At 37.2% G+C, this 20,154-nt stretch overlaps 1 protein-coding gene across 2 annotated transcripts in view; it reads right to left on the bottom strand.

The window, feature by feature from the left end:
* The window catches only part of LOC117394326 (tyrosine-protein kinase Lyn-like), a 62,223-nt gene that overhangs the window by 24,708 nt on the left and 17,361 nt on the right, over positions 1-20,154 (bottom strand). Inside the window, exon 1 of one of the 2 annotated variants that reach the window (XM_033992465.3) lies at positions 9,270-9,506. The exons of the other annotated variant lie outside the window; for it this stretch is intronic. The gene's annotated coding sequence lies outside the window, so the exon portion shown is untranslated. Of the gene's footprint in view, positions 1-9,269; positions 9,507-20,154 lie in introns of those variants that run through there. 2 annotated transcript variants of the gene reach the window in all.

Genomic DNA, 20,154 nt, shown 5'->3' with positions numbered 1-20,154 from the left:
ATAAATTAATTTTTAGCATGGCTTTGATAAAAATAAATAAATACAAACACCAAATAAACAAAAAGGTTAATAACAAAACTGATAAGAAACAAATGTAATATGCAAGAATACTAAAAAATATGGCCTTGTTGTAAAGAATCTTGCAATATTGTTTAAATAGTCGTACCAAGATCTTCCCACATTTACATTATGAATTCTTGATTTGGGTTTAAATGTATTGTTTTCAGATTTCTATACATTGTTCCATACCTTAGATATGGTTAGGTCTGTGAAAACAGCAGTAAGACTAACTTTGTTTTTTGTTTGTTTACTCAAATCCAACAATATTATTGGTCAGTGGGACAAGAAAATCATCTTGTAAGAATTTTTTTTACAGCAAACTTAATTTATAGAATATAAAACTTGATGTATAAATCTTCACAATAAAAACCATCATTCACTGGAATTTTTTTTTCTTCTATACCACTTTTGGTGTGGCGCTAAAACAGATTTATCAACTTGGCTCATTCTTTAAGCCTTGCCCTTAGTGAGCTAAGCACTAAATAAGGTGCTGCTAAAATACACTCACTATTAAAAAACAGAAAGAGGATGTGTCACAAATATCAAGTAAAACAGCTTGCTCCAAGTACATATTTACATACAGTATTTGCATTTCTTGATCAGTTTCTTCAGGGGTGTAATGCTTGATAAGACATTGCATTTTACTTTGAGTAATGAGGTTGGTGTGAGATGCAGCAGCACTAGTAGCTCTGGCTGTTTTGCCAGACAAAGTTTATAGTCAGCTTGTTTCTTTTGTAGTTTAGGTTTGTTGGTCTGGTTTAATAAGGCACATGTTCCTCTGGAGATCTGGGCAGCGATTGCAGTAATTTTGAATAACAGTATGATCTGGGGTGCTTTATGCTCTAAAATACAATTCTGCAATCTTAGCGCATATATATATATATATAAAATCAAGTTCAAGCTTCCCTCTGCTCCAAAAACACATTAGAGAGGGGGAATGGTAAATTATTATATTTTTATCAGGAAGCTATAACAAGCTTTCTTGAGCCAGGGAGAGAAGTACTGTACAGTAAGTGTGCACCAAATTAGAGACTGACAAGCTGAACTGTGTATTTTCAACAATACAACAATGATGGGAGGAGTGGAAATGATACTTAAGCAAATTAAAAGGTAAAGCATTTAAATAATGACATGTCAACACTATTAGATCAAGGGTTAGACTTGGTACACCACTCAAGAATAACTTATTAACTTTGCCTTTAGACTTTGCCACGGTCTAAAAGAATTGTTTAAAGCGTCCTTCCTAATTTTAAAAATAGGAGCATGCGTGGTTGCTGAACTGCCCCTACTGATGACAACAGTTAGATTCACAGGTTTAAAAACACAAACGTGCCCTGCTTTAATTTAAACTCCAATCAGCTGCTGCAGAAGTGTTTGGTTCTAAACCTTGTTAAAGTTGACCCTTACCCCATTAATGCAAATTAAGTTTTGTGAGAGCTGGAAGCTATAAAACTTTGTTGCCTGCTTCAACACAGTTCCATTGATTGTGGGTGGCTGGGTGCACTTTACCGTTGCAAGTGCCTGTTGCTTTTCTGCTAGCTGGCAGAGGAAACCCTAGTGGTTGTCAGACATACTGTAGATTATTTCTCCTGTTGCACCTTCTGCTTGCAGACATTTGCTTCAATAGAACATAGAAATGTTAGACTAGACACACACAGTTTTGCTTGTTTCATCGTTCCCATGCTTTAAGTGCTTGGAATAACATTCAAATTCACAGAATCTTAAAATGGGTCTCTTAAACTGCAACCTACACAGGCAAAGGCCAACACAACAGATGGGAGAAAAAAAAAAACAGTTTTAAAATCAGAACATGATCAGGAAGTACGAAGGCACCCTCTGACAGGCTAATTGCCTCTAACACAATAGTTTCACTGATTCTATGACTTATCCTGTACACCACACAGCCGTGCTCTTACCAGATGATCTACTCGTGGAAACCATGTTGTGACAGTGCATGGCATCTGTTTTGTTTATTATGTTTGTACATACGTAAAAGTCATATTTCGATGATTTAAATGAAGCCACTATTATAATGTTTAGATAAATAAAGTAGATCCCAATAGGTATTGCAACTCTGCAGTAAAATGTCATCCAACATTTACATGGTTGCAACTTGTCAGCATGTTTTGAAGGACTGCAATAATTTATTTCTCTGAATCCTATTGGCTAACCAAACTTAAAAAGACCAAGACCACCTTTTCCAAAAAAAACTCCCCACTTTTTAGTAAAGAGGGTTATTTTTGACCCTAGTCTAACTTTTGAGCCGCACGTTCGTATGACCAAGTTGTCTTTTCATCTTGGGAATATTACTCGACTGCGTCGTCTTGACAATGTCTGCTGCAGATAAACTTGTACAAGCTTTTGTTTCCTCCAGACTTGATTATTGCAATGCCCTACTTGCTGGGGTGTCAAAGAATACCGTCCAAAAACTCCAGCATGTCCAAAATTCAGCAGCTAGGTTGTTAAACAGGTCCCGCTCAAGTGAACATATAACCCCTGTATTAAAATCTCTACACTGGTTGCTGGTCAAATTCCATATTGATTATAAAATTTTATTGTTGACTTTTAAGGCTAATAGGGGAATTTCTGCCCCTTATATCTCTGACCTGCTGTCAAATTACCCTCCTGGTCGTGCTCTACAGTCCGCTGATGCTGGTCTTTTAACTGTTCCCTTAACCCAGCTGTGAACAGTGGGGGAGAGGGCTTTCTCGTCCTGTGCACCAAGGCTGTGGAACTCACTCCCGCTCGAGATTCGAGTTCTGAGTCCCTGTCTGTTTTTAAATCTCACCTTAAAACACATTTATTTCAATTGGCCTTCTTTTAGATTCTTTGTTGATTTTATGTTCTTGATTTTTAATGTTGTTAGTAGTTTGTGTCCAATTCTGTATAGGTCATGAGTTTTGTTGTATTGCTATTTTACTTGTCTTCCCTTGCTTTGTGATAATCCTTTATGAAATGTGCTATATAAAATAAAGATTATTATTATTATTATTATAAAGCATTATTATTATTATAAAGCATGTCCATTTTAGGGAGTCGACAGCCTTTGCAGCTTCTCCCACGCAACTCCACTACTCCGCTCACTCCACTGGCTCCCGATCACCGCTCGCATCCAGTTCAAGACTCTTGTACTAGCCTACAGATGCCTTGACCAGACTGCACCCAGCTACCTCCAGACCCTCATCTCTCCCTACATCCCCACTCGACCTCTCCGCTCCGCCTGCACGAGAAGACTGGCTCTACCTCCTCTACGCTCCCCTGCCTCCAGAGCCCGCTCCTTCTCCACCCTCGCCCCACAGTGGTGGAATGACCTTCCTACAGATGTCAGGACTGCCCAGTCCCTTTCCACATTCCGGTGCCTCCTCACGACTCACCTCTTCAGAAAGCACCTGTAGAACTCCTCTGTTTTTCCCCTGGGACACTTGTCATCCTTCCTTAAATGCGCTTTACTTGCTCTTATCTGCCCCCTATTTTACTGCATTTAATCCTGTACTTTAGAGTACTGTAATCTGCCAAGTGTTTAATCTGTAGTTTTTGTATTTAATTATATCCTGATGTAACTATCACTGACATTGTTATCTGCTGTATTATTGAATCGTATTTTGTCACACTTGTACTTGCTTGAACCAAAGTCATTGTATTTATCTTGCTCTTAATTGTATTATTACTTGTACTATGATTCTTGAAATGTATTTGTTTACGACTGTAAGTCGTCCTGGATAAGGGCGTCTGCTACGAAGTAAATAATAATAATAATTAAGGATGGCTAAACTGTTTTTCTGTACTACCATAATCCAAAAATATACCAAAGCTGTTCCTCAATTTTCTGAACAGGCGACTTGGTGGGTTGTATAAACATTCTAACAAAATAAAATAGAATATAAATCTTTCCTTAAGGTAGGTAGGTCAGTAGGATGTCCCTATATGTCTGTATTAAGATGGGAAGTTGTTTTCCAGTGATAAGAGGAATTCCACAACTTCAAGGCTACACAAAATAAGGAAGGTAACACAGCCTAGCAAGTGTACTGCATCACTTTGATGTCCTGCAAAACCCAGAAAACCAGGCATGTACAGCCTTTATTTTAAACCAGGAATCAATGGTTCACTTTAATAGGGTGTCTGATTTCTGTATATCCAAAAGTTTTGCAAACCTAGATACAATATATGGTTATGTTGACTGATGACTGCTGATCATTTTTCACTTTGGGCTATGTTGTCCTCATTTAAAAAAAAAAAAGGGTACAAAAAAATAGAAAAATGGAAAACTGGAGTCTCTAAAGCAAAATAAGTATAACTAAATATGACCCACTAACTCTGCAGCCAGTCCTGGGTTTCAGAACTTTCATCAGGTAAGCTTATTATTTCAATGCTCAGGAGCAATATAAAATGACATGACCCAGTCAGTGGTAGGATTTTTCAGTATGACTTGTTAAATAAGGCTAATGTCTCACCACTCATGGTCCTCCACAGCTAGTAATCATAAGTCATGAAAAACACAGTTCATCAGCCATGACATTGATACTGTATGTCATGCTTTTTCATGACATATCTTGTTTATTCCACACATGTTAACATCTTTTTTTATAAATAAGATATCAATATCATAAAGAACAGTGTAGCTCCAAGTACCTGTAGCTGCAGTAGGCAGTAAGGAGCTTATGCATTCTTAATACACGTTTTTTTGGAAAGTCGTTTTGAAATTCCTCTTCCTAGAGAAACTTTGTATAAAAATGTACATCCATTTTAAAATATTTGCTATTTTATGAATATCTACACTGTATTAACATAGTTTCTTTTAAAACAATAAGTGGTCTGCTTAACAATAAAAATGTATTTGCGGTGCAGTAGGCTTTATGTCACAATGAAAAGAAACAGCTTATTGCAGTGATGTTGTTGCAAGTGACATTTTTCACTTCCTCCTTTGACCAGGACTTGGGTTAGAAACGTTCTGAAAACAAAAAGCAGACAGGGACTGAATTTCTAGATAATTTGCATCATGCAAAACCTGTTCCCTGAAGATTTAATTAGTCTGTTACTCTTATATACAGTTGTTTGGAAAACAGATATATTTAAGTTTCCGTGCAGTTCTCTACACCAGCTCACCTGTTGGAAGGGACAAGCTTCATATTGCCAACTCCAAATGGAATAGATTATCACACAATACCTTCCAGTGAGTTTGGGTAGCTACATTACTCTTACTGATACCTTATTTATAGAAAATGTAAACGTTTGTGGTCTAAACAAAATCTGTCATGAAAAACCATGACATACGGTATTAATGTCGTGGGCAGTGTGTGACGGCAGGATATCAAACTTGCCCAAATGACATATCCTCTATTCAACCAAAGCAGCCTCAATAAATAGCATTTTAATGTGGTTGGAAACACAAAATATGGGCAGAATGAGCTATTTGTAGAGTCACACTTCACACATTGTACAACTGCACCAACAGAATGTTGTACCGTAGAGATGCTAAATGTTGCCCCACAAATAAAATCTGGAAATCAATTGTAAAATACACCCAATCAAAATTAGTAAAAACATTAATTACAGAAAAAACCCAAAAAACAGAAAGCGTAATGCTTTCACGTCCAGTTTTCTTTATGTTACTGCAAGTGCACTTACTGAGACTGTTGTAGAAATAGATCAAGTCCATACATTTGTGCTTAATATATACTGACCAAATATGTGTTTGGTAAGACATACAGAAAAATGTAAAGAATTCGTGTTTTTAATATTGTCCGCATGGATATCAGCTTGTAAATATATTAGTAATTACACCCTGTACTTCTACATATGAGAACACAAGAAGATTATGAATTAGTAGGAGGCCATTCAGCCCATCAATGTTCGGTTCCTAGCTACGATAATAAAGTTAATATTTAACTAAACAATCTGACAAAAATATGGACCTACAGCTATGGCCAAAAGTTTTGCATCACCTAGAATTTCAGGATGACAATTAAAAAAAAAAAAACTATATGAACAGAGCTGGTCTTAATACAGGGTGTTACTGTGTGGATGTGGGTGTTTCTTGTAAGATGCTGGGGTCCCTTTTGGTACAACAGTGTCAAATAATTCATTCACCTAGGCAGCTTTGTTGTCTAATAAAAATAAATAAAAAATAAAGCATAAGGAAAGCTTAATACTATTTGGTTTTTTAAACAGACATCAGCCATACATGATGTTCACCTCCTTGCACTGTCGTACTGACTACTGAATGATAAAGAACAAGAGCAAAAATTGACATTACAGGCCAAAGTCTTCACATGGTATAAAACAGGAAACAAAACAAAACTGTAAATAATATTATTTCCTTGATGCACTCATGCATCTTCTGATGCCTGTAAACATTTAAGTTTGATAAATATTGCATATCTGTTATCAGCAAAACCACTGACTGACTGCCTATGATTAAGCCTATGTTTCCACAGCCCAATGCAGACACGCAGATTATTAAAAAAGATAAATAAATAAATCAAGTTTATAATGATTAAACATCTTTTTTTTTAGCTAAAAATCAACATGCCACTCAAACAACTGAACAAATTACTACCAATGTATCTGATTCTTGAACCTGGCGAAAGTTGTGTCTGTTGCTTTTGAGACAGGCGGAACATGGTGGAAAACCAGTCTGGAATCATGTGATCACCTGCCCCATCATTCTTTTGGTGATTTCAAAGTTCATAGTAGAAGACTATGCTTATATTATTGCAAGGATGGCATCAAAAGAGAAGCATTTATGTTTTTTTCTATTCAGTAATCAGCAAACAATAATCAAGTTATTTAAGAGAAGGGAACGAGAAACCTGCTAGATCTGGAAGCTGATTGGCTGTTCACACTCAATCTTCAAGAAAAAGTGGCTTTGTGTTCCCTCAGCTTTATGGTACATGAGTAATATATTATCCTTTTGCTTGAACAAAAATGATAAAACCTTGCATCTCCTAACCAAATACACATGGAAAGCCATCTTGAGGCAGGGAATGCAATTTAAAAGTTTAAAAAAGCAGGTACATTAAATCCAAACCAAGATTTAAAGCAAAGTTACAGTTATGGGATTTTTAATGGATTCATTTTTTCTTGTAATAAGTTTATAACTCCTCAACAAGATCCAAGTATGTTGAACCAGTTCGACCAGTTGATAGGCAGTTCAACAGTGCTGGCAGCTGCTAGAATGTTGCTGTGTTGCTCAACATTAGTTTTGTTTATTACATCAACAGATCAAGAAGCTCAAAGCAACTGAACAATAGCAACATACTGGGGGTTAGGTGTTTACTACATTGCAGTACTACAATGCCCATTTAATAGTTTCTAAATATTAATCACACCCATGAAATACAAGCATTACTTTTTATCAGTTTGTATCAAAAGTACTGGTACAGTAATACACTTCTAATCAGCTGTAAATAAACAAAAACAAATATTATACTGTTTGCACCGACTTTCCATGCAAACAACGGGCTGTGTTACAATAGTGCAAATTCTTTTACACTGTTTATGTGGTATCAGACCTAATTCCAACTCCAAACTATGGGGATTATATGGCATTATGTCTTCCACTTTTTAACCCCCCCAGACACATAATATAAGATGGTCAAATCATTATTTTCTAATCTAACCCGGGTGATTATGTGATGTCTCGAGGCATTGGAGGCATTCATTCATTTTGATTGATAGTTCATTGTCGGCCAGTGATTATATCGACAACCAGAATGGCATTGCATTCTATTGTTTCCATAATATAAAACTATTGATATCATGAGGAGTCAAAGGGAAATGTCAGATACGTTTGCCACAGCAGGTGGAAAAAGGCAGAAATTAAACACAATGGACGACAAGGAGGGGGTCACTTGCGGAAGAAACCATTAATATTGCTGATGCCCAGGTACAATCATTTATACATGCTGTAAAGAAAAGGTATCCTAGATTTGAAAACGAGATTTAGGCTCATCTATAGGGCTGTGCTGTGCGCTTTCGGATTTGGTAACAGAATGCATAGCTGCTCTATAAATGTCTTTTTCACAGTGGACCTGTGGAAAATTATATTTAAAATTAACGTGGTAGACTAAAGTATTAGATAACCTCTGGTTTAAATGTACTGTTATAGGCCTAATTACTCTTTTAAAACGTTAAATATCTTAAGCATTTACATGGAAAGCAATGACGGCAATGTTATACATGAAAACCAATGGATTTCTTTTTCTAACATACTTTTGCAGTATACAAATGTTGCTATTAGTTATGCAAATTAAAGTTTACTTTTATGCACAAAAGGGTCTAAACATACCTGCGTCTTTTGGTTATTGCGAGCTAACACGACAATGAAAAACATTAGACTTACAAACACAGGCTGGTGTTGAAAAATTTGCCAAGATGAAAGCGAGACTGTACCACCTTTTATTTTAGTTAATTCATGGTTGTATTGTACATTCGACATTCAAGGGAATGTGGTGATTATTTATTTAGCAGTTTATGTTCATTGGTTTATATTTGATACAAAGTGTAATTCTTTGTGGAAAGCAGCTGAAATATATCAAATTTAACTCGAGGTTGTAAGTAGGCTATGTATCAAATCTGGCGAGATGCATTCGAATGGACGCTCTAAAATAAAGAGTTAAACTGTGTTCTTACCCCTGGCTCTTTTTGTAAAGCCCATGGATGACATGCCCCACCCCCAGTGTAGTCTAATGTCCCTAGCTGCTACTGTAAAGCGATAAAAAAAAATAATAATTATGTTGTACCCCGATTCATTAAATGTAGCCGTAGTTAGTGTATGTAACTGTGAAATGTTTAGTTAAGTGGGATATCGAAAGCTGGCAGCAGAGCAATTCGGTTAGCGTTAAAGACTTTACCCACACAAAAGTTTCAATGAAAACGACCGTAACGACATTATGGAGTTTGTTATAAACCAGTGCCGTGCTTTAAACATAATTGCATTGCACAATTGTAAACTGGCCCAATTATTTCATGTTTATTATTATTATTATTATTATTATTATTATATTTATGGTGCTATTTGGGACAGAGAATGTTTAATTAAAAAAAAAAAAAAGTAACTGGAACTTTTACCCCAGTACATACATGAGGAGATTAGATAGCCAACACTCATAATCACAGTAAATAATACCGATTTACAAAACAGACGAGGACTTATGACACTAAAATAAAGACAAAGATAATAATAACAACAATAATAATGATACACTTACTTTATTGTTCAGTCCAATTCCCAGCGCTAGAAAATATTAGCACTACAATTTCGATAATTTCTCGTAAGCTATATTTACCATTTATTGGTTTACAAAGTTGAACTTAAGCTAACAGCCCTGCTTGTTTTAGCTTCTCTTACATCCAGAAACAAAAAAAAAAGAGGAACTGGCTGACCCGTCTCGTAGGGACTAACTTCCTGGTACGCATGGCACATTGGACTGTTTTTTTTTTTTTTTTTTTTTTGCATAATTATTGCAAAACCAAAGCTCTAATATCAAGACAGCAAAATAATCACCATTTTGATTACAGTAATCGATTTGTTTTGTTTTGTATTACTGCTATAAGATTATGAAATCCACAGCAGAAGTACAAAATGTCACAGATATCCACGGTAACAACTCAACCTGCAACAATGTGCCCTTTTAATGTTTTCAAAAGGCATCACTTGAATTGTCTTAAACTTAAGTCAGAGTTCAATCTGAAACCAGCAAAACACGTTAAGGAAGTTAATGTAAATCAGTCTGTGTGACGCATGACGGAAACTTGCATTTGTAGTCCAGGATTTTATTGGTGATTAAAGCGTGGAATTCGGTACATGGGTACTTTTTATGTGTATAGCTATTATGGCCAAAAAATATTACATCATCCTAGAATTACGGTAAATATTTTTGCTTAATAAAGTCGAATGGAAACTGCTGAATATTGTTACGTTGATGTTTTTAATTATAAAACGCTGTGTAGTTCCACATACTTAACAAAAAACTGACCAAAAAAAAAAAAATATATATGTGACATGAAATACTGTACCACTGTTATGGCTTCCAGTAGACTTCTATGAAATCATTCTGTAGTTTCTTTGATTATGTTAAATAAAATATATAAATTATGTTCATATAGTTATTTATTTATTTATTAAATATGTCTTATTCCTAAAATTTTAGGTGATGCAAAACGTATTAATGTAATATATTGTAATATTTTAGTATTTGTACAAAGTAAACATATATGTAATGTATTTAATGTGTTTTCTTTTAACACATGCTTCTAGTCAAAAGTAAAAAAAAATAAAATAAAAATAACAGTACCATTTATAACACAACCGTAACAGGAATATGCTTACATTTACATTTTGACATGTATACCTTTTCCGATATAAACAACAACAACAACAAAAAAAAAATCTGAACACTGAAATTTAGATTTTTTCAATAAATGTTGTGGTTGTAAATTGAGAATTTTACAAGATCCTTTTCGTGAATGTCTATATAAACACAGCTGTGGTATTGGTATTACAAGATAGATGCACGTTAAAAGATTAGAAGGATCGTTCTGCATTTACACTGTTGAACAAGTAGATGGGTTTACACCTTCATTGAGACATGCATTTGGTTCACTGCTACTGAAGGTAATGCTGAGACTGGTGACACTGATGCTATAACTGGAACTGGTGAGACTGGTGCTGCTACTGCTGGAACTGGTGCTGACACTGCTGGGAGTAGTGCTGCTACTGCTGGGCCTGGTAACACTGGTGCTGCTACTGCTGGAACTGGTGCTGACACTGCTGGGACTAGTGCTGCTACTGCTGGGACTGGTAAGACTGGTGCTGCCATTGCTGGGACTGGAGCTGCTACTGCTGTGACTGGTAAGATTGCTGATACTAGTGCTAAGACTGATCAGACTGCTGAGACTGTATGATGCCACGATTAAAAACACTGATTTAGAAGACTTTACTTTAAATAGAGTTTGCCAATCCTATGGCCTGATCTATCGAAACGCTGTAACACTTCCTCCTGGGACATGTCTCTGTGGACATATAGCAGGGCAAGGCCATGCAGTCTATTTTTACCCATACTGCTGCGAGACCAATCAAACATGTTTAAAGGATGCACTCAGTTAAACTCTTTCTCGTCATGAACAGGGACCCTAGGAAATTGTTTGCTGCAGAAAACACGGATTGTCCATATGCTGTCAGATAATTTTTAGTTTTACACTTGGGTCGGGGCAAAAAACATGCAAGGCTTTTTTTTTGTTTGTTTGTGTGATAACCAAACCAATACACTTATCATATATAATCATCAACACAGACAATGTTGCTTTAAATTTACGTAGATGTCAGCCTTCAGTCGAAATTTGGGGGGCGTTGGAGAGAGCCCCTCTCTCACTACGATCTCCATTTCCTAACTCAGTCCTGTCTCAATCCAGTCCTCTCGAGTACTCTGGATGAGGTCAGCCATGCGTAGTTCTGGGTAGCAAGGTTCCGCCTCCGCTCCCGAGCTTGGTCTTGTAACCTGAGTCCTTACGCCCTGCCGATACGACGGTCTCCGGTGGGCAGAGCGGGAGCTTCTCTTTGGCAAAAATATCTGTCAATCTATATTCACCAATATATAGTATACTCTTATTTCTGGACTTTGTCTTGCGTTTGTTTTCTTTTTTCAAAGCACTCGGCAACTGATTCACCGTTTGACAGGCTGAGCTATTATTACATTAAATAAGCGGAAATAACATCTCCTATACCAGAATAACATCTCTGAAGAATTACTACAATGGATTCTGATCTTTCTTCAATTGAATCTGAGGATATACAGCCTGGGCAGTTATCTCCAGCAAACAACTTTGCGCCAGGCTCGTATCATATCCTCTGCCATTACCACCAAGCCATGGCTCAGCGTCCTCCCGACCAAGGCGGAAGAGCCCCAGGCAAGCACCGGTTCCAGCGCAAAAACAGCTGCTTTTCAAAGACTGGCTGGTTGCAAGGATGCTGAAGGCGCTCTTCGACTCTGGGGCCTAAATCCCACCCCAATGCTGATCATGACACTTTATTTTTGTTGCTCTGCAACATCCAGGATGCAGAGCCCATCTTTCCACCTGCTAAGCGCCGCCGTGCCGCTCCCAGAGGCCAGAGGCCAGCTCGCCAGCTGCTCTGCGGTACCCACCCCCACCCCGGGCACAGCAGTGGATTTAACATCAGCAGCACCTTCCAGCAGAGCTTCACATAGCAGGATTTCAAGGCATCAGCAGAGCAAAGCATCCGACTCTGATTTCAACCTGCAAACTCAGACTCCATATATATACACACACACAAACACACATTGTGGGCGTGTGGGTGCACACAGACGAAGCAGACAGTAGTTTCCAATATAATCCAAGTTTGTTTATTAAACTTCACAAAAGTAAAAGAAATAAACTTGCTTCACAAAAGAAAATACCATCCTGGTTGCGAGATGAGATGTAAAGAAAATAAACAGTTCAATTAAGGCTAATGAAAATTAACCATGGTACAACTTTGATCCCCTACCTAACCACACCTGCAGCTTGTTTACCCGTTAACTACTTGACGTCATGGCAGGCAAGTACGCTGACCACAGGTCTATCATTGTGTTATCTGCAACACCTGTGGGCTCGTTCCTAGCCCGCCATGAACGCCTCCTGCTGGTGAACCTGTGAGCTTTTTTATTCAACATAATATTGTAAATAATAAAACAAATGAAAATGGCATGGACAAAAATGATGGGACCGCTAACCTAATATTTTGTTGCACAACCTTTAGAGGCAATCACTGCAATCAAACGTTTTCTGTAACTCTCAATGAGACTTCTGCACCTGTTAACAGGTAGTTTGGCCCACTCTTCCTGAGCAAACTGCTCCAGCTGTCTCAGGTTTGATGGGTGCCTTCTCCAGACTGCAAGTTTCAGCTCTTTCCATAGATGTTCGATAGGATTCAGATCAGGACTCATAGAAGGCCACTTCAGAATAGTCCAATGTTTTGTTCTTATCCATTCTTGGGTGCTTTTAGCTGTGTGTTTTGGGTCATTATCCTGTTGGAGGACCCATGACCTGCGACTGAGACAGCTTTCTGACACTGGGCAATACGTTTCACTCCAGAATGCCTTGATAGTCTTGAGATTTCATTGTGCCCTGCACAGATTCAAGGCACCCTGTGCCAGGCGCAGCAAAGCAGCCCAAAAACATAACCGAGCCTCCTCCATGTTTCACTGTAGGTATGGTGTTCTTTTCTTTGAAAGCTTCATTTTTTCGTCTGTGAACATAGAGCTGATGTGACTTGCCAAAAAGCTCCAGTTTTGACTCATCTGTCCAAAGGACATTCTCCCAGAAGGATTGTGGCTTGTCAATATGCATTTTAGCAAATTCCAGTCTGGCTTTTTTATGTTTTTCTTTCAAAAGTGGAGTCCTCCTGGGTCTTCATCCATGGAGCCCACTTTCGCTTAAAAAGCGACGGATGGTGCGATCAGAAACGGACATACCTTCACCTTGGAGTTCAGCTTGTATCTCTTTGGCAGTTATACTTGGTTCTTTTTCTACCATTCTCACTATCCTACTGTTCAATCTGGGGTCGATTTTCCTCTTGCGGCCGCGCCCAGGGAGGTTGGCTACAGTTCCATGGACCTTAAACTTCTTAATAATATTTGCAACTGTTGTCACAGGAACATCAAGCTGCTTGGAGATGGTCTTGTAGCCTTTACCTTTACTATGCTTGTCTATTATTTTCTTTCTGATCTCCTCAGACAACTCTCTCCTTTGCGTTCTCTGGTCCATGTTCAGTGTGGTGCACACAATGATACCAAACAGCACACTGACTACTTTTCTCCATTTAAATAGGCTGAATAACTGATTACAAGAGTGGTGACATGTGTGATACTAATTAAAGAAACTAATTCGTTTGAAATATCACTATAATCCAATTATTTATTATCTTTTCTAAGGGGTACCAACAAATGTGTCCAGGCCATTTTAAAATATCTTTGTAGAATAAGCAATAATTCATCTCCTTTCACAGCATCTTTGCTTTATTCTATGACATACCAAAGGCATGCAAGTATACATGATAAAATAGCTTTTAATTTCATCACTTTTCAGGAGGAATGAAGCATTATTTCAATGAGCTGTAAGGGTACCAACAAATTTGAGCACGTCTGTATATATATATATATATATATATATATATATATATATATATATATATATATATAAATATAGGGAATACATATAGAGATATGTTTTCCAATATACAACACCCACTCTGTTTAATCATTCCAACCCGGGTTTAAAATATAATTTCCTTCAATAGGTTGGATTTGCTTCATGTATAGATGTGTGTCAACAAAATAATATTGGATAAAGACTGTTAAAAGGTTCATGACAAACCTCTGAGTCTGCAATTGTTGATCCAATTATTTTCATTTAGATTCAGGCTATAATGAACATGTTAAATATAATAGTCTCATATTGACTGTACCTTGCTTGGACTAAGCCTGACCTCTCTCTGTTTCTAAAAAATCCCCTGTGCAAGCAGGTTTCAGACACCCTGTTAACCTGCCAAGGCTATTTTTTTAAATATCTCTGCCGCATGCATCTTTCAATCAAAAAAGGTGCTCACACCTTGTACAAGGGAAGATGGGTTTTAGTGTCATTCGTGACATTTCCCCCTCTGGCTCTTGTGATAGAATCAGTACCAGATCCAGAATATGTGGTAGAGGCCAGACTGTAATTCTCACACTGGCAATAGTCAATTCTGACCTTGTACACACGCCCCTATACTTTCTATTCATTCCAGGGAACATTTATAATGACTTGGTCATTTTGCTGGGGCATAAGGAACCTGCACAGCAAATTCCAATGCTCATGCTCTGGGTCCTTGTTTATTTATTTTATTATATATTTTTTTAATGTATTATTATTATTATTATTATTATTATTATTATTATTATTATTATTATTATTATTATTATTATTATTATTATTATTATCTGGGAACGCATACCTCATGCAGCAGTTTGTAACAGAGAAAAAGGTGCTTGCTTCTCGATCCAATGACCTGTTTGACCTTTACGGCTATTCATTCTCAAGGTCTCTATTGAAATATGAGTTTTTCTTTGTCTCATTACAAGCAGCTATCTCTGTTATAATTAATACATCACCCAGACTTGAATTTTTTTAAAATTTATTTTCTCAAAACCAAATTAAAACCCATAGGTCTTAACCGACTGTATATAATCACTAAAACCAAGACAGACTCAGCTGTCCTTGAAGTTAACTTTTTCTTCAAACTTATAACATTTCATTGCTTACAAAGCATACCCCATTAGCTGCTTCCACTGTACCTGGACCTAAGGAGTGCCTTCCCCATCAATGTAGCTATGGTTTCCAAGCAAGTTTCACTCCCTCTTCCAGTCCTGATTACAGACTTGCAAAAGTTAGTACATATATATTTAAAACACATAAACTAAACTCCTTATCTCTTCCATTTGGCAAAACGCCCAGAACACATCAAAACTGAATTTAAGAAAGTTTTTAAAAGAAAAAAATATTCATTGTACTCTTCCTGCAATCAGGAATTTGGAACAGAAGAAAGAAGCAATGCAGAAAATGTCAGCTGCAAAGTCACATGAAACCATTTTCTGTGTTGGTGACACTGTGTCCTGCTATCACCCAGTTTTAGTACCAGGATCAATGCGAAAATTGCTTTGTCCATGGACTGGGCCTTTCTCTATCAATGAGAAAGTGTCTCCCATTCCCGTCCGCCTTCGACGCAAGTTTGATGGTAAACTGGTGCACAACAAGGCACACATCAACAGATTAAAGCATGGGTACATAGGAATGGATGGACCAGATGACCCTAGTCCTCCCAACAATGCTACTGTCATTGAACCTGCTATTCTTTCAGAGACTGAGTTACCATCTGACAATTTCTGTGACTTACAGCCAGAAGATATCCAGCATCTTCTTTGCCTGACTCACCTGGAACTCAAACCAAAGGACCTACAAACTCTTCCAGGAACTGTCTTCTTGTATGGACAATGTCTACTCAGTTGAAAAGATTCTGCGAAAGAAACATGTTTAAGGAACTTGGACTTACAGAGTTCATTTATTCAGTGCGTCTCAGGTGCGTCAGATCCAATTTATTTTCACACGCGCAGTTTATTTTAGACGCGCTGTTTAAAAGTATTTTTTCACAGTAAAACAGGTTTAAAAGGCACTGCATATCAACAGAACACTCAGTACTGCATCTCCAGCCCCGCCCCATCCCTTGTTCGCTGTATTTTTCACATAGCTCTTCATAGTCGTACATACTGATAAATCATCTCCTGATCACTCGTTTTTATCACCAAACTCCTCAATAATGTGATCCAATTCATTATTTTATTACTGTAACATCTCAAAAAGCTCTGCAAATGTCTATGATATTCATTGAGCGTTGGATGCAGCTATCTTGTTTGTTTATGTCTGTGTTATCTCTGTGGTGTCGGGGCTATGTGTATTGCTCAGATCCGCCACTTTTTTTTCTTTCGGCTTCTCTCGGCTCTTATCGGTCTCACTCGGCCATTGAATAGTTTTCCTGGCTTTTTCTGGAGAAAAAATGACTAGACATGTGCTTTACGTCTTTTTGATGTCTGACAGGAAAGGGAAAATTGTAATGTCGGACCTGGTCCAACATAGGACCAAAAAGGGTTAAGTGGGTTGACTTAACCCTGTTGGGTTACTTTTGAGGACTTGACTCCTTCTTGCCAGGAACTAGTTTGTTCTATACATAACCAAATTCCCACTGATAGCAAAAGTAGGATTTCCTAGACCTAAAGGTTTATAACAGTAAAACAAAGTAACGAAAATGTTGTAAAATGTGGTAAATAAAAGTAAACAACAAAATTTTGAATACACAATGGTATGAAAAGTGTAAACCTGATTTAAAATGTTAAATGTGTTTTATATGACATAGCTTTACTGTAAGTCTTATAGCTGAGTTTCAGTATTTTTGTTTGAAATGTTATTTACCTGTTAACAATTGCGTTAGTTTGTTGCCCTGGCCAGGCTTCACATTATCTGGTTCCCCTCCCTTCCCCATTCTTGCTGTAACTGGCCGCCACTGTGAGAACAGCCATCCGTTGCCTCAGAAATGGTGTGTGATACACTAGGTATTGTTTGAATTAGCATTTTTTTTCAAAAACAAAAAGAAATGCATTCACTTTTTAATATTTGTTCATGTGGTACTCATTTTCCATAGCCGAGGGTAATGTCGAGTACATAAATGTATTTCTATTCTAATTATTTACTGTCTGTATAATTACAGTTGGTAGAAATAGAGCACTGTCACTTTAAGAAGCGTCACTTAAGCCTTTGAATGACGCAACCTCGCAGGCAGTCTCGTGTGAGTGGGGTGTGATGGTGGCTCTCCAAGATGGAAGAGGAACAGGAATGCGTAAAGCAGGCCGCAACAGTATGTGCAGCTTTGTGTTTTATACTTTTGGATAAAAGAATGTCTTAATAAAAGTTTTGTCACGACTGGATTTCTTGAGATCGAAGTAAAAATACAAGTAGGACTTAAAGATACATATATGGCATCTGTTCCGATCACACATTTCTGATACTCTATCAGGCTGGCATAGAGTTCCCTGGAATGTGTCCACACATGTAGTGGTTTAACTAGTCAATGTTGAGTGCAGACGCTGTTCATGCTTAATTAACCCTAATCAGGGCACACAGGGTCCTTTTGGACCCCAGCACAACATTTTTTGCTACCATTCTTTTTTTAATTTACTCCAAAGACTTTGTCAAAACTATGTCTGCAATGTTCTTACTGAAAGTTTTGATTGTGGATCAAAATTCAAACTTTTTATGAATTAATCTTTATTGGGTCTAAGATTTTCTGCTTTCTCCGACATGCATTTTGCTGACAAGTAGTTTACTATTCTTAGATATTTCCCAATAAACGGAAACTTCAAAGTTTTTCCAAAAACTGAAACAAAAAAAGTGATTCCTGAAAACCTGTTGGGTTTCTACAAAAACAAACATGATTCACAAAAAAGATGTCATCTTTGCCCACGTTCATCAGGCTTATCTGCAAAGGTTGTCAGAACCATGTGTGCAAAGATCATGGACAACACTTCATTGTAATGACTGTGTGTCACAGTGTATAGACTGCCACTTCATTTCTCGATAATATCACTATTTGCAGTACAATTCATGTGATGAAAATAGGATTAAAAAGAAAAAATGTAAAATGATTTTGTTTTGTACCCAAAATAAATACAAACACACACACACACACACAAAAACTTCCCATCTTCAAAAAAATTAACTTGCGTATCCAAACGGACCCCAGATGCCCAGTTCTGTACAGTTTTCAATGTGTCCTGATGTAACCATGGGTATTTTTTTCATTGCAACATTCTAATTCCCATGGCTTGTTCAGTACCAGTACCAACAATCAGAACGCCAAGTCAGACAGATCAACCACAGCTAGTCTGCAAGGTATACCATTTAGGTAGCCATGCGACCAATTATTCAGCATCAATAAGAGAATACAAAAGGATCTCAGTGACCTCACTGGGGACATGATAGGGAGGCCCACTCAACCAGCTCATCATTGACCAACATGTCCATCATGGCTAGGTTTGCAGAAAACCTCCACCAGAAAGCACAACTACTGTCACGACAGACGAAGCCTGCAGACATATGCATCATATCATGACTAGTAACAGACATGCTACAATAGCTTGAATCATAGAAACCTGGATGAGAGATACCTGTTTCCACACAAACAATGCACAGAGATATGTGGTCCTTCCCAGGATTAAGGCCATTAGATTTTCTGGCCAGTCAGTGTATGTACATTCAAAAGCTGGACTGGGCATTCTAAGACTAACCACAGCGAAAAAAGGGGTGTGATGCTTGTTTGTCAGCTAAGAAAGACTCAAAAGGCAGAAAATATAATGGTAAAACATTTTTTTCATATCAACACATGTCTTCATTTAACTGATATTATAAACTGACTAAACACCATTATTACATTCAACACATTTAAAAGAAACCCAAATACAGAATAAAAAGACACATTTTATTAAGCATAACCCAGGGTAATCTTTAAATATTATTAACACAGTGCCTACTATCAATATTTTCTGATGTCTGTTTACATACAGTAGAAAGTACAACCTGCATGTAAACCACACAGATATGACACTAAACACGTATGTGACAAAATATTACACGCAAATGTAAAAATGTAGTAGAGCACCAAGATAACACTTCAGCCTCGACAAGAACTTTTGTAACCACAGCCTCTATTACTTTTTTTCCCCCACATACTGGACAGGGTAAATATGATGTTTAAGTAACTATTTGAAAAAATGAAATATACTGTATAAAACAACAAAAACAATTAAACATATAGAGATACCATCAACTAAGACACAAATGATATGACCTTATTTTTATGTAGTTTGATTTGTAGGGATTTAAGAGTCAGTTCTTATCAAGTTGTGAAAGTAAGCAGTTACAGTTTTTAACTAGAAAATTCTGTTCCACTTCCACCTTCCCTCTGGGTCCTGCTTACAAAGCAATCTGTAAGAAAAAGAAAAAAAAAATCTCTCTCTCTCTCTCTATAGATATATATCTTCATATTGTCCTTCAATTTATCTTTAAATGGGAGTACCAGTTATTTTATGCAATTGTCTCGTCCCCCCCCAAACAGAATTATTGCTGCTTATCATGACTGGGATATGCGGAATTCAAATATTTCATTATATTCTTATCAAACATTATGTTTTTAAATGTTTATTTTTTTTTTAATAATGTGAGCGGAGGTACTTTAATTTTAGTTGAAAAGCTGCTCTTCAGTTCTAGTTTCCAGTGGTAGACATGTACTGTAACATAGGCGAGATCAAAGTGTCTTTATGTTAGTAAGTGCCAGTGCCAGCACCATCTAACGAACACCTTCTATATACAGCATTGTCAGCAATGCTAAAGAAAACTAGATGGTGCTTGCACTTCGACTGGTCGAGCCTATAGCATGAAACTATAAAAAGAATGCAATTCACTAAGAATAAAATCAATAAATACCAGCAGACATTTTTACAACTGTACTTCACC

Source organism: Acipenser ruthenus, chromosome 3 (assembly GCF_902713425.1).
Source record: "Acipenser ruthenus chromosome 3, fAciRut3.2 maternal haplotype, whole genome shotgun sequence".
NCBI lineage: Eukaryota > Metazoa > Chordata > Actinopteri > Acipenseriformes > Acipenseridae > Acipenser > Acipenser ruthenus.
This window is presented reverse-complemented; position numbering and strand designations above follow the sequence as displayed.